The sequence below is a fragment of the Pelobates fuscus genome, chromosome 7, assembly GCF_036172605.1.
Source record: "Pelobates fuscus isolate aPelFus1 chromosome 7, aPelFus1.pri, whole genome shotgun sequence".
NCBI lineage: Eukaryota > Metazoa > Chordata > Amphibia > Anura > Pelobatidae > Pelobates > Pelobates fuscus.
The window spans coordinates 206,027,510-206,034,163 of NC_086323.1; positions in this window are offsets into that span (position 1 = coordinate 206,027,510).

Sequence of the window (6,654 nt, forward strand, 5' to 3'; positions counted from 1 at the left end):
CCATGAAAAAGCTTTTGGGCAAGTCTATCTTTCCTCTATAAGAAGAACAACCAACATATTACCTTCAATGGTTATTATGTAATTAATCCCTCTAAACGATAGGAGTATTTATGTGGATACCAGGTGGATAAGGTCTGGATATCCTTGCAAGCATAAACTCTGCATCATGACTGAGAGATAGGGTATGTGATGTGATCCAGTGACCACAGAAAAGCGTTGGTAGACACATTGCATCAAAGTGCCTGTTAATGGCCAACTATATGAGGAGAGGGACCATGCTTTGTTATAAGCATGTCCATACACGTATTACAATGCCAGGCTTTCCATTTGTTTCGACAAAGCAACATGCAGTTGTGGATATAAACACATGACGTATCGTAAGAAAAACTGTTTGAACACCAGACTGAGACTCGAGATCAGTTAGCAATGGACCAAAATAGATAAATGAAATCTTATTAATTAATATACTTTCAATATACTTTCTTTAAATTACTTTATCCTCTGTATTAACCATGAAATATTAAAGTTAAAACAATAACATTTAAAAGCCAGCTTTTAGTGTGCATAGGAATTACAAGGCCGTTCGTAGTGTGAGATAAAGAACAGCTTTTTTTTTTTTTTAAACGAATAGTCTGTGAACACAAAATTACCTTGCGCTGAAAATTCACTTGCAGGGGGAAAAAAAAAACACCTTTTTCTTTAGTAAATTAATTAATTAATTAAACGTAGTTAGAACCTCCCTCTAAGTCCCGATTACCTCGCAAGAAACATGCCGTCCTTAAATATTGGCTTAGTCTATTAACCCCTTGTTACAAATCGTTATTTGTAACTGGCCTTTTAAATGGAACATTGCCCTGCTTCCCTGGATTGTGGAGAAGCCTAATGGCCAGCCTCCTTCCTCGTGACTATGGCCCTGGAATATATTACCTTTTAAGACTTACCTTCGGGCACAAAGGATTCTGGTATGCTGTTCTGGGCCCTTTAACTGTTTGGTACTTCGATACTGAACTTCGGATACAATCGAAGTACCGAAGCCGCCGAAGTACCGAAATCACCGAAGTAGTCGAAGTGGCCGCCATTACATTCGAACACGTGGCGGCGGCCATTTTAAAACAGTCGAACGCGGTCCGCAGTGACCTGTACCTTCCCTTATCCTTCGACACCACAGCCAGAGACTAAGTCCCGTTCGAACGTCCGAACACCCATTCGAATGGGACTTCATCATCTTTTTATGGGAAACCGATTGCCCTCGACTAGCGACCCCCGAGGAGGTTTTAACCGCGGTTTACTTCGGCACTTCGACAGATGTTGAAGTGCGTTTGACTATTCGAACACTGTCTTCGGATGGGACTCTACTGGTTTTCAGGGCAGAGATAGACCGACCACACAGCCTGAATCTGTGGAATTGTTTTTGGGCATGCAAACAGGCATGCGGTCGGTCCAAAGAGACTTTTTAATATCTCTAAAACCACTGGACAGATTCTCCCAAATTTTGAGTATGTTGTTCCACAAGTTATGCTGTTCATAAAAATGTAATGTTTATTAATGTATGATGTAAAATGGGAAAGTTATGAAAATGTATAAAAATGTGTAAGTTTTAGCTTGGAGATAATTGAGTAGATACAGTATGAAACTCAATTATCTCCCAAGCTGAGGGGAGGGAACCTGTGGGCTGTACTATGCTGTTATTGGTGATTTTATGCCTCCCCCTGGGAGTGTCCTGTTTGCCTGTAACCTCAATAAAAGCCAGGTTGGGTGTGCCAGCATCTCAGACCTCTTCTGACCCTCTAACTTGTAGCCGTGACTCATGTTTGTAGGGGACAGCTATAATCACTACAGGGATTGCTATGCTCTTCATACTCCCTTAGCTACTGAGCTCTTGTAAGAGCTCTTGTTCCTGATCCTGCTTCGCTCTACAGAAGGGAGAGGTTCACCTACTGGAACCTGGAGCCTGGTCGTAGGTCCAGGGCGCAGAGCAGACGGCGAGATACCAGCCCAGCAGCGGTGGTTCGGGGAGTCTGCAGTGCTTATGGTGGCTGCGGTGCTGATGGTCCTTTGGTGAGCGCTAGGAGCATCCTTTCTACGGTCCAACTTCCAGCCAGCCTGGAGGCAACCGTAACACCCCTTAAGGACCAAATTTCTGGAATAAAAGGGAATCATGACATGTCAGACACGTCATGTGTCCTTAAGGGGTTAAACATTGAAATTGCATTTTTACCCTGTATATTATTTTGTCACAGCTATACTGTGTAGTATAACAAACTAATTTATAAGTGTTGTGCAAACTGTTGATTAAACATTTATTTATTTATTCTTTAAAGCTCTGACCTCAATCGGCAAAGCGGTATTGTAATGGTGTCCATTGCAATCTGCGGTCTTACTTGCTGCTCTCAAAAATTCTGAATATGTTCAGAGATTTCTTGGGCAATAATAAATCCCAAAAAAACAACAACTTTGCATTTATGCTAAACCTGCCTGTTGTAAACGTATTCTGTATATTTCTTGACATAAGTAGTTGTACTTAAATCTGTTTAACAAAGCTGTTTATATTGTGGTAAAAATATATATATTTTTTATTATTATTATTTATTTTAACATTGCTTGATTTTTAAAGATACCTGCATATTTAATTAAATATCATTTATATGTCTTTAATGCATAAATATCTGCAAATTAAGATTATATACAAAAAATCATGTTCTGGATGTTCCCACAATACCTCTTCTATTATTATCATAATTTTTTTTAAGTGTGAAATCTGATTCCTTTTAGGATGAGCACCCCAGTTTCAGAGGCTTCTTTGGAGGTGACCACAGAAAAGTATAGATTCTATAAAATAGATGTGAGGGGGCTTTGGACAGTAAAGTTACCTTAATTATACTTTTCATATAGCAGATATGTGATATGCAATGGGATTTACTATATCAGAATATTATCACTTTAATTGACACTGCATTTTCTTTATGCATTAGAATATTGCAGGCTTTGCAATATCAAATTAATTTTGCAGTATATATATATATATTTACAATGCTCTTACAAAATATTATTATTAAAATTAGCCTCTTTCAGCATTAGCACTATCTACCACTGGAATTAGTGTAAGATACACCAATATGTGGTGGAACTGAATCCCCACATATGAGATTTGAAACTGTATTTTTATTTCTACTCTGTGCCCTAATCTGTATTTATATACATAATTGCGGCAGCATATAGCTTTTAAAGAAGCAATTATTTCACCCTTCATGTGTGGTTGACTGTGGACTTTTTAAAACCTACTTTTTATTTTTATAATTTTTTTTATAAATCCGTTTCTGGCTCTGAGAGAGCAGGCTGCTGACTACACAACTTTGATATTTTATTTTATATTTTATGAAAACCTAGTTTATGAAATTCACTGAGATTACATGTGTCTGATCTGACAGTCAGTAGTACAATATCATTGTTCTAATTTCCCGGAGTACCGATTGAAACTACCGAACAGACGGCCACCCAGGAGAGGAGTGTGCTGCTGGTTAACCTTTTGGCCCTAATTAGAACGTTGTGGTTAACCGCAGACACCTCTCCATTTCAGCCATATGGGTGGTCGTCGCTCATATGCCGAACACGAGGTGGCGGCCATTTTGGAACACGAGGAAGATCAGCGGTGTTCGGCGAAGATCCTACGGAACTAAAAATGGACACTTTATCTGCCGAACACCGCTGGAAACTACCGCCTACCTTCTATTTCGTCGAGGCATACGAACACTGGTCCGTTCGGGAGTTTTGTACCATACGTATGGACTTCACCCAGATAGCCGTCCCATGGAGTCATTCGTATACCGAAAGACTAGTGAAAGACTTTGACTCCATGGCGATCGGACTGTGTACATTGGATCTGAGCGCTATTCGGTAGAAATATGCACTCAGATCCAGGCTATCTGGGGATACGTTACACAAACCATCTTCATTCGGTATTTCCACAGTTATGTATTTTAATGTATTTTTCTTACGGTGTCTAAAATGGCGATTTACCTCTATCCTTGGAGATAATTAGGTTTCTTCCCAATTATCTCCAGGATAGAGAGAAAGGAATTATGGGAAGAATGGGGAGGGTTTATACCTGAGCCACTGCAATTTATTACCTCCCAATAGATGTTACAGTCTTCCATTTGGTCCCCTAGATGGGAGACCCGCATAAATACCGGGCAGGTAGCCCTCATTAAACACATTCCTGTTTGACCCTCAAGACGGAGCTTGGTCTCGTTTGTGGGGGAACTAATGTTGGGAAAGTGCATTTCGGTATTTTTAGCCGTTAAAGGAGTTCGGCTGATTTGATGATCGGGAGATACCGCGTACACTTAAACTCCGTTCGGGAGTTTGGCGGTCGGCTATACAGAACCCGCTTTCCTGGAGAAGGGGATTATGTACTAAACGGCGACTTCGTCTATTTGGCGGTGAGTGTCGTAACAACTGCCTCAGGGTGGCCTTGTTCGGATAATAATTCACCGAACTGAAACTCCGAAAGACTCCCAAACAAGGACCACCTACATCCAGGCGTGTGGCCCCAATTAGAACGTTGGGTCTGCTGTTAACTGTACGCTAAGTACCCCCCCTTCATGGTGGTCTCTGTTCGACTCACGAAGGGCTGGGACAACCATCCACTGAGCGGTATTCGTGCAACTGTTGATCCGTTACTGGCTCCAGGGGTTTTAGGCCCAGGTCCCGCTCTCTATTCACCCACCTGAAAATATGGCCACCATCTCGTTTTCGGGACAAAAAGGCATGAAAGGACTTTGTATTGAAAAGACTGGCTATACCATTCGTGAGATCTGAGCGCTATTTGCGTATCTGCTGCGCTCAGATCTGGGCTATCCAACAAATGGTAGAATATAAAATGTGTATTAAAATGTTACAGTTGTGTATTTTTATACTGTTTTACCTGTTACAATACACGTGGGATTTTGGGAGCTTGGAGATAATTAAATTGCTATAACCGTTAGAGTCATTATCTCTAAGCTGGGTGGTGACCATTTCAAACGATATACTGTAATGCCATTGGTTGACTGTTTGTATTGTCCCTGTATCCGATCAGGTCCAGAGGGGGCTGTCCCTGGACCTGGGGTTTTGCATAAATAGCGATGTTTGTGTGCCATTAACCCCTTAAGGACCAAACTTCTGGAATAAAAGGGAATCATGACATGTCACACATGTCATGTGTCCTTAAGGGGTTAAAGCCAGTTCGTTTTGACCCTCAAATTGCAGCCTCGACTCGTTTTGTGGGAACAAGGGCATCCGAGCTGTACCATAGCTAGTGGAATTGCTTTATATTCGCAGGATTCTTATGTTATGCTGAACGGAACGGCACTACTCTCTCTCCACACTCGGGAACCAGGACATCCAAACGGTCCAGCCTTCAGCTAGCTTGGAGGTAACTGTAACATTGTGTTTAGCTGTAATTTTCCTCTTACTCATTTACTGTACCCACACATTTTATATACCGTTTTTATCGCCATTAAATAGTCTAAGATACCATTATATCATAAAATTTATAAAAAAAAACTTTTTTCTAACTTTGACTACCAAAATCTCTTACGCATCTACAACCGCCAAAAAACACCAATGCTAAATAGTTTCTAAATTTTGTCCTGAATTTAGAAATACCCAATGTTAAACTGTTCTTAGCTTTTTTTTGCAAGTTATAGGGCTATAAGCACAAGTAGGACATTGCTGTTTAAAAATATATATATTTGTAAAATGTATCAATAGTGGCATTGTAACACTGTTAGCTGTCATAAATCTCTGAATCACACCTCGCATGTACATATAAAGTAGACAACCCATGGTATTCAATATGGGGTATGTCCAGTCTTTTTAGTAGCCACAAACACTGCCCAAAAGTAGCATTTATATTGGTTTGTGTGTTTAAAAAAAAAAAAAATAATAATTATGAATGCTAACTTTGGTCAGTGTTTGTGACTAATTGGCTACTAAAAAAACTGAACATACCCCATTTGCAACACCTTGGGTTTCCTTCTTTTGCAAATGGTATGCCATCATGGGGGTAACTCTCAATCCTGTGCTACCATATGTTCTCAAAGGCAACGTAACCAATCACAACAATGATATCATCAGTAAAAGTGCTGTTTGTGTGTGAAAAATGCAAAAAACGTCACTTTCTTCGACAATATAAACGCTGTGATATGTTTTACTGTTTTGAAACAATATTTGTGTTCAGCAAAGCCTTCCGAGTAAAACAGTACCCCCCCATGAACAGGTTTTAGGGTGTCATGGACTTGCGGCCTGGGTTGTCAGGCAGGTCCCTCAAATTGCAATCAATAAAATGACTTACGTAATTATATAAAAATATTACATAAATATGCACATAGAATTTAAATATATATACATATTTATATATGAAGTCTACCTGTATAATTATGAAATTGTTTATGTAATTGTGTATTTGAATATAAATATATATATATATATATATATATATATTTCATATTATTTCTATATACATACACACATGATAGAATGAATATATATATATATATATATATATATACACACACATAATTATTTTAAATTTATGTAATTATTTTTACTTTTTAAAATTAATAATTTATTTTTATAATATTATACACACAATATATACAGACCAGGACCGCC